The sequence below is a fragment of the Phocoena phocoena genome, chromosome 4 (assembly GCF_963924675.1).
Source record: "Phocoena phocoena chromosome 4, mPhoPho1.1, whole genome shotgun sequence".
Lineage (NCBI taxonomy): Eukaryota > Metazoa > Chordata > Mammalia > Artiodactyla > Phocoenidae > Phocoena > Phocoena phocoena.
This window is the reverse complement of record NC_089222.1, coordinates 146,078,664-146,088,465: the sequence shown is the minus strand read 5'-3', so window position 1 is coordinate 146,088,465 and position 9,802 is coordinate 146,078,664.

The window sequence follows — 9,802 nt, the reverse complement described above, 5'->3', positions numbered from 1 at the left end:
AAAAACATTTGATAAAATTCAACATCTTTTCTTGATTAAAAAAAAAACCAATGAATGGAGAGATATACTATATTCATGGTATTGTTAAGATGCTAATTATCCCCAAATTAATCTATTGATTCAAACAAAATTTCAACAGCTATTTTGTAGATGCTGACAAGCTGATTTTAAAATTCAGGTGAGAATGCAAAAGATGTAGAATAACCTTACAAAGCCATAGTAATTGGGACTGTGTAGTACTGGTGTGAAATAGACAAATAGATCTTGGAACAGAGTCCAGAAATAGACCTATACAAATATTCACGACTAACTTACAAAGTGCAAATGTAATTCAATGAAGAAAGGATAGTCTTTTCAACAAATGGTACTGGAACAATTGGATATCCACATGCAAAATAAAATGAGCCTTGATCCGTATCTTGCACCATATACAAATATTAACTCAAAACAGATTATTTAAAACATAAAACTTATTTTAAAAATATTGGGTTGAGCAGAGTTTTTACGTATGATACCAAAATCATGATCCACTTTTTAAAAGATTAAATGGACTTGAACAAAATTAAAATGTCGGCTCTTTGAAAGACATTGCTATGGGAATGAAAAGACAAGCCGCATACAAACTGGGACAAAGTAATTGCAAATCATATATCCCATAAAGGGTTTTTTAATCCAGCTTACATAAAGAACCCTCAAAACTCAATAATAAGAAAACTAACAACTCAGTTTAAAAAATAGGCAAATGATTTGAGGAGACGCCTCACCAAAGAAGATATGTGTATAACAAATAAGCGTATGAAAGGTCCTCAGCATCATTAGTCGTTAGGGAAATACCAGAATGAGATGCCACTACACATTAGAAAGACTATGATTTAAAAGATGGATCATGACAAATGTTGATGAGGATGTGAAGCAACTGGAACTCATACACTGCTGGTGGGAGTGTAAATGTTACAACCACTTTGGAAACAGTGTGTCTGTTTCTTGAAAAGTTAACCATGTCTATTATATGAACCAATAATTCTACTCCTAGGAATTTACCCAAAAGTAATGAAAGTATATGTCCACACCAAGACTTATATACAAATGTTCATAGCTGATGAATGTGTGGAGAAATGGTCATGGCTGTGTACTGTCAGTAGGACTCCATTTTTGCAAACATTTGGGGGGGACAGTTTAGCAATATCTACCTTTATTTTCCCCAAGAGAAATGTAGTCCTTAGTTTGTGTGAGGCTGGCTCTGTGTGTTCACCTCATTCATTTGGAACATTTTGGGTTACTCTGGGTATTCAGAAAACAATAGAAATTGAACTGCTACAGAAATACACACTGAAATATGTTAGTTACTTGTTTGTTGGGGTTTTCCTTTACATGCCCTCTTTTCCTTGCATGATTAAGTGGTATTAGTAAATTTGTTCCAGATGGAAACTTTGTTGAAAACATTTGAATTGTGTGTCCATTAGTACATTTGCAAAAGTTGCTTATTACAACTTCTAAACAAAAGTTAACTTCATTACTGAGTATAGATGGTATTATTTTTATCCTTAAATACTTCAGTGTGTGTTTCCTAAGATCAAAACAACCTCTTACATACCCAGAGTGCAATGATCACAATTAGGACATTTAATATTGATTACAATGCCGTCATCTAATCCACAGGCCATATGCATATTTTAATGATTATCCCAATAATATCTTTTATAGTTTTTTTTTTTCCTGGCACAGGATCCAATCCCAGATCACATGTTGCGTTTAGTTGTCATATCTTTAGTCTGTTTTAATATGAAGCAGTTCCTTAGCCTTCCCCAGTGTTTTATGACTGTGACATCTTTGAATAATATAGGCCAGTTATTCTGTAGAACATCCCTCAACTTGAGGCAGTTAGATGTTTCCCTTTGATTAGCTTCCGGTTATGTATTTATATCATTATATTTTAGGCAGAAGTATCACAGAAGTGATGTTGGGTCCTTTTTGCTGTATCATCACAGAAAGTCCATGATGTGTATACGTTTTAGGTTTTCTGTTTTTGTTTTTTTTAATACATGGATGTTTGGTTTTTCCTGCACCATGAGTTGAAAAGAGTTTTCATTCCCCACCAGCTTAAATCTTTGCTTTCTTTCCCTCTTTACTTCTGCTTTTCTTTGGGTCTTTTGCACTCTCCCCTGAACGCATGCAGTTCAGTGGTCGGCAAATGATTTGGAGTTGATATGCAGATTTGTGGATCGACACCCTGCCCCATCTGTGGCTCTCCTTTCACAGACACACACACGTCAAACACACAAAGAGTAATTTGAGGTGGATCAGAGGCCTAAGTGTAAATGCTGAACCTGTAAATGATAGAAGAGATTATCCTCGTGACTTGGGGTTAGGCAAAGATTTTTTTAGGACACAGAAAGCAATAGCTATAAGATAAAATTGGGTATTAGATGTTATAAAAATTGAAATTTTCTGCTTATAAAAAGACAGTATTGAGAAAATGATGATGAAACAAGTCATGGAGTGGAAGAAAATATTTGCAAAGTATGTCTAACAAAGGACTTGTATTCAGACTATTAAAAGAACTCATGCACAACTATGTAAACAGAACTACAAACCTGTACAACCCAACAAAATTGGGCAAAAGATCGCCACAGGCACTTCACAATGCAGTGACTAGTCAGTAAGTACATGAAAAGTATTCAGCTTCATTAGTCATCAGGCAAAAGGAAATGAAAATCACAATGAGATACCACTACACTCCCACAGAAATGGCTAAAGTTAACAAGGCTGGCAATATTAAGTGTTGACAAAGATGCAGCAGCTGTGACACATACATTCCTGATGGGAATGGTACAAACACTTTGGAGAATGGTTAATTAAAAAGTTAAACAGATACTTCCCATACAATCCAGAAAGTCTTCTCTTAGGTATTTATCCAAGAAAAATGAAAATACTGGTCTAAACCAAGACTTGAACAGAAAAGTTTATAGCAGTTTCATTCATGAGTCCAAACCTGGAAACAATTACCATCAGTGTGTCAAGGGTAATCAGAACACCATAGAGTGGAAACTGACTGTGCTCAGCAATGGGAAGGAACAGAGTCCTGACACGTGTGACAACACGGGTGGACCTCAAACACACTCTGACGTGGAGTGAAAGAAGCCAGACACAAAAGAGACCGTACTGTATTACTCCACAATATATGCCTGTAAAGAGACAAGTCTAATTTACAGTGTCAGAAAAAAATCAGTGGCTGCCTGGGGAGTCGCCGGCTGCCTGGGATTGGGGGTGGTTCAAGTGCTCTTGATTGTGGTGGGTGCCATGCAGGAGCCCTCACTTGTTAAAACTTATCTAACCTCACATTTAAGATGGGCTCATTTTACTGTGTGTAAATATGTTCCAATAGAGGTGACTTAAGTAAAAGAATACAGGGGTCCTGATTTTGATTTGTACAGGATAGATTTGGGGCCAAGAAGCATTAAGTGAGAACAAGAGGACATCAGAGTGTGGCCCACTCTTCAAGATGACTGCCTTATAGCCATGCTACTTAGGCTGCAAGTGACAGCAACAATTGTCACAAAGCAGAAACTGCAGGAGATAATAGGAGAGACAGAAAGAAATCCTGCTATTAGGAGATGTAATACTCCCCTGTAGTCCAAGACAGATCAAGGGGACAGAAGTGAGGAAGCATGTAGAAGTACTGACTGCACGGCATGGCGAGCTTTATGGAAACTATTGAAATCTGTGCTCTGACCGGGAAGAAACTACATTGTCTTTTCCAGGGCACGTAGGATAGTCATGGAAATGGACCATAAATTAGGCAACAATAAAAATCTCAATTCCAGATAGAAGTAGTGTAAATAACATGATAAACCTAGAAATCAAAACAGAAATATGAAATGTTCACCTTCCTGTACATTTTAAAACTTTGTTTAAAAACTCTTGTGTCAAGAGTCAAAGGGTAAATGCAAACCAATTTCAGAAATGCTAGGAAATGGTGATAAAGGAAACATATCGGAATCTAGGGAGTGTAGCTCAGGCAGTGCTCAGAGACAAACTTATAGCTTTATATTTATAACAAGAAAAACAAAAGAAAGAAAAATAAATGAATTGTGTTCAACTCAAAAATTTAAATTAGGAACTACTCAGTAAACTGAAAGTAGGCATTAATAAGGCAAAGTCAGAAATTGAGTTGGAAAACAGAAAAACGTTAGAATTAACAAATAAAACCCCAGTTCTCTGAAAATTACCAACAAAATAGATAAATCACTAGCTAACCTAATCCAGAGAAAAAAGTAAAGCCATAAATACACGTAACAAAAATTCTAAAAAGAGGAGGAGTGACCATCCAGACGGAGAAAATTAAATCTTAAGAGGTTACTTATAACTCTAGGCAAAAGCACTTGAAAACCTGGATGAAAAGATAATTTTCTATGACTTACCAGCACTGAGTAAGTAATTACAGCATGTCTATGCAGACAAATTCACATAGAATAATTATCTTTTATTAACTAACTGCTCCTCTCCACCGTCCAGGTTTCAAAGGGAGCTAAGTATTGATAGAAGATTACATGACCAACTTCATATACGCAAAAGAAGATTTATTTCATAATCTTTTATGGTCAAATAGAAAAAAGCCAGTATCTTAGTGGGGTGCGCTGAGGCATTCCCACCAGAGTCAGGAACGTGACCAACCACTACCACACCCCTACTACCTAATCCCATTGGAAACATCATCAAACGCAGTCGCGCACGCACGCACGCGCGCACACACACGCACGCGCGCACACACACGCACATAGGAACTGGAAAGGAAGAATTAAAATGACCTCCACTCTCCAGTGCAGATGGTCGTTCTCGTAAAATCAAGGCTGAGAAACTGCTAAAACCATAAGAGAATTCACTAACGTAGCAGGGTATAACATTAACATAGAGAAATCAGTTGTCCTCACAGAAACAGTGACCAAACAATAGTAAAAGCAGATAGAATAGTCAGGAATTAACAATAAATATGCAAAACTTCCGTGCAGTCAGCTTTACTTTGAAACGCACTGGAGTAGACAAAGAGGGAAATACAGGGCATGTCTTTGGGCCAGAACACTCGTTATCATGAAGAAGTCAAGTTGTCTTAAGTTAATTTATAACTAAAAATACCAAAGGGTTCTTTCTCTCCTCCAGGCCTAGAAAAATTGACTCTAAAGCTCCTGTGAAAAAATAAACAAAAAGAGTCAGGAAAATGCTGGAAACGATTAGCAATGGAGGGGGGAATGGGGCTTTCCCTACAGATGCTTAAAATACTGTAAAGTGTCCATAATTAAAAGTGTGGTACTGGTACATAAATGGACGGATCAGTGGGACACACTAGAAGATCCAAAATAGACCCACATACATATGTGGAGTTTAAGTATGATAAAGGCAGCAGCTCAGGTTGGGGAAAAGGTAGCCTTTTTAATAAAAGGTATTGGGAAACTTGGATAGCCATTTGGATCCTTGTCACCCTATGCACTATAGAATAAACTCCAAGTGGATCAGAGATATAAACATCAAACATGAAACCACAGAGGCTCTAGAAGAAAACATGTGAATTGCTTTATAACTTGGGTATGGAAAAATCCTTTCTAAATATTGTTCTAAATTCAGTACCAACAGAGGAAATGATCAATAAATTCAATTATTTTACATACAAAACATTCCTGAACACACACACACACACACACACACAAAACACAAAACAACAACAACAAAAAAACAAAGGCAAAAGACCAATGACAAGTTGAGAACAGCACTTGCTGGTTGTCTCTAAGGGCTAATCGACTTAATATGAAGACAGTTTCCAGAAATGGGGAAGGAAAAAACCAGGAGCCATGGACTAGGGGGCAGGAGCCAGGAATACTCTTTTTCTCAGAAAATAAATGGGTGTCAAAGGCCCTCAACACATAAATAAATGCTCAGCATCATTTGTAGTGAGAGAAATGCAAATCTGTTTTCTGAAGTACGGGTCCTCAGCCAACAGGTTGACAAAACCCCAGAGGTGTGACAGCTAATTTTACTGGCGAGGCTGTAGGGTGAGGGCCGTGAACACGCAACACAACACAGCTTATGGAGACAATTGGCCAGATCTAACAAAGTGACCGGTGTGCTTCCCTTGATCTGCCCTAGGGATGCGCACACATGCGAGAGCAGGAGATGACGAACGTCGGGGGTTTTCTTGGCAGCTGTGGGATTGGAAAGCTTTCAGATGTCTAGCTGTGGGGTGCTGCTTGGAGCTGTGGCAGATCTACAAGACGGAAAACCAAGTTGCTGCAGGGGATGGAGAAGGACAGGAAATAATCTCCAGCCTGTGTTGTTAGGTGAAAACTAGAGTGGAGATCTGTGAATTCAGTGCACTCTCTTTTGTATGGAAATGGTGTCACAAGACGAAACACTGAAAGAACTAACTAAAAACTGATAAAAATAGGAGCCCACAGGGAGTGGGGTGGAGGCACAGGCTGGGAGCACGGCCTCTCCAGGGTACTCTTTGACTTTTGACTTTTGAACCAGGTCAATATTTCGTATATCGAACAATTAAATTACAAAGGAAAATTTCCTGATCCTGAGAACAGGCTGAGAAAAAGTAAACCTAAGTGCATATCTTATTAATAATATAATCTCGTGAAGGAAAAAAATCATTTCAAGTAATTTTAGAACACTGTAGCTTTAGCACCCATTCTCAGTGTGACACAGGACAGAAAGGACTGGAAAGAAGCCTTAAACTTTGTTCAGAACTTAGGGGGCAAACAGCTTGTCAAAGACAATTTCAGAAAATTGTGGAAATTTAAATATGGCCTGGGCATACGGTGATGTTTAGAAGCTATTTTTAGCTTGGTGTTCTATTTTGAACATGATTCAGTAATGGTATTATGTCATGCAGAAAGCAATTCTTATCTTTTTAGAGGTGAAGATTGAAGTACTTATGCATGAAACCTCATCAAGTCTGTAATTTACTCTAAAATATTTCAACCGTAAGGTTATTAAAACAAGCCTGGCAGATGGTAACAGGTTAACATAGAAAGTGGGTACAGGGTGGCTCAGTCCTCGCCGTTGCACTGCCCTCGCTGATCTTCTACGTTTGAAATGTTTCATCCGTGAAAAACACAATGATTTTGTTAAACAGAATTTCAGAAAGGGAGAGCTGATGGCAATAAAAAGAAAGTTCTTTGGGGTTTGTGAGGACTGCAGCCTGGGACACAGGTTCAAGGAGCGATCGAACTGTGCCGCACTGAATTACAGACAAAATGGCGGAGGCCTAACGACGAAAACTGCAAGGTCACGGTTACACAAGTTTTTTTTTTTTTTTTTTTTTTTTAGCGGTACGCGGGCCTCTCACTGTTGTGGCCTCTCCCATTGCGGAGCACAGGCTCTGGACGCACAGGCTCAGCGGCCATGGCTCACGGGCCCAGCCGCTCCGCGGCATGTGGGATCTTCCCGGACCGGGGCACGAACCCGTGTCCCCTGCATCGGCAGGCGGACTCTCAACCACTGTGCCACCAGGGAAGCCCTACACAAGTTTTTTAAATAAAGAATTATAATCGGAGCTGGCAAGACAGGAGGGTGCTTGTTAAGTGAGGATTGGTTGGGGTCTGAATGGTTGCGTAGTCACAAGGGGAGACCCTGAGGCCTCACGTTTGCAGCTGGTAGCTGCAGTTCTGAGTACGGCTGGGGGTGCCTTGGGTCTGGTGCAACTCAGAGGAAGTTCAAGTTCCCGGTGGGGCAGGGACGTGTCTGAGACCAGATCCTCCGTGGCCACCTGACTCCATTTCTGCTTGCCTGAACTGGGATCGGTCCACTGTAATTTCAACTTGTCATCCGTTTAAAAAAAGACAAGGAGGATCTGCTTTAGACAAGACACAGGCACGGGGGTGGGGGGCGTGATGCCGGCATTTAAGCTGGTCCTTGAGAAGTGAGACGTGAGTGCGGGAGCGAGGGCCTGGGTCTCGGGCGGTTGATAGTCTCTTGAGCCCTTATTTTTAGCATCTTGCTTATCCCGAAAAAACATTTCCTCAAATAACTAAAAAACTATTGAGGGCCTGTTCTCACAAGGATCCATTCTTCTTTGCTGGCCAAGTTTGAGCTCACCTCCTACATTAAACCAGATGGTCTCGTGTTCAGCCAACAGCTTCTCTGGAAACCAGGACGGACGCCTCGGAGACGGCCCAGCTGCTCCTCTGGGCCAGAGAGGCCCACCGGTGGGGTCCCGGGAAGGGGGGTGGGGTTACAGCTGGGGGCCAGCCTGCAAGCCTACGGTGTCAGCCCGGAGCCTGGCCGGGCAGAGGTGGCCTGCCCCTTCAGGCCTGTCCACTCTGTCACTCCTGTTCCAGGCTTTCTCAGACGCAGATCGTAAGATCCCTGGCGGTTCAGCATGTAACTGGCAGTTCCTTCTCTCCGAGGGAAAAGTAAACTACGCAGATGGGTCGGTGATTCACCCGGGAAGTGGGATCTCTCTGGGGGCGGGTGGGGGCTTGGAGCTCCCTCTCAGTCCGTCCCTGGGGCTGAGGGCCCTCGAGCTCTTTGGCAGAGCTGTTTTCTGAAGAATGCAAAGAAGTTAGAAGCCAAAGTGATGTTACCCACGGTAAGGATTTGAAGAGTAAAATCAAGTTATAAACTTTATTTTTACAAACATATCAATTTATCATTCGTTGACCCTGGTGCCATTTTGGACTGTCCAGGAGATCCTCTCAGGCTCAACTGGAGAAGAAAGTTCAGTATACTTGACGGGGCCGTGAGGTCGAGGCTAAAAGAGAGGCTGAGTTTCAGGGAGAAAGTGTGTGTCCCGCGGGCGCTGCAACAAATCACCGCAAACTCTGTGACCCTTGTGATGACACCAGGCCCACCCAGATGACCCAGGATGACCCCCCAGTTGGAGAGGATCCAAACTGTAGAGGGAGGTGGAAACCGGCAGGAGGGCTCAGACGATGGGACAGATGTGCTGGTGCCGGCTGCCCCTTGGCAAACACCGGGAGCCACGCTGCACCCAGGGGGGCAGGTGGTCTCAGGAGCCCTGACAGGAGACCTTCAGAAGGAAGATGGGGGGAAGGAGATGTCCCCTCTTCCTGCACCACTGCTGCCAATGGGCCTGATTCCAGGAGGGAGGAGTGGGGAGAGGGGGTGTCTCTTAAATAATGACAGGAGTTGAGAAGGACCGGGGGTGAGAGATGGAGACAGGGTGTACGGCCTCCTAACTCACGCAGCCGCGTAACAAATCACCACCGGCTCAGTAGTTTTAAAAGAACACAAATGGACCATCTCATGGGCCCCGTGGTTAGTGGTCTGGGCACAGCCCAGCTGGTCTCCCTCGGGTCTCGCAGGCCGGAAACAGCCTGTCGGCCTGTGCAGTCTGACGCTGGGGGCCCTCTTCCAGACTCACTGCTTCTTGGTGGGGTTCAGATCCTGGCTGTTGTGGGGCTGGGGTCCCCTCTTGTGCCTGGCCACCCTCCATGGGCAGTTCCTAGAAGGCCAGCAGGAGAAATCTCTCTGATGTCTTTCAGGTCTGACCCACCCAGGAGAATCTTCCATTTGATTAACCTGAAGTCACCTGCCTTGGGACCTTAGTTACCCTGCAGAGTCCCAGGAGTGGTGTCCCAGCCGATCCACACTCAGGGGAGGGGTCGGTATGAATTAAAGAAATGCCCCGTTCTGCCTGTGGAAGGACCATGAGGCTGCAAAGGGAGGGAGGCTCACAGCTCCCCGCCCCAGGGGGTGGACGTGTGCTGGGGAGCAGACACACAGCCACGGGGAGGGGGAGGGGCGTCCAGCGCTGCCAGAGACGGTGCAGACGGGGAGCCGC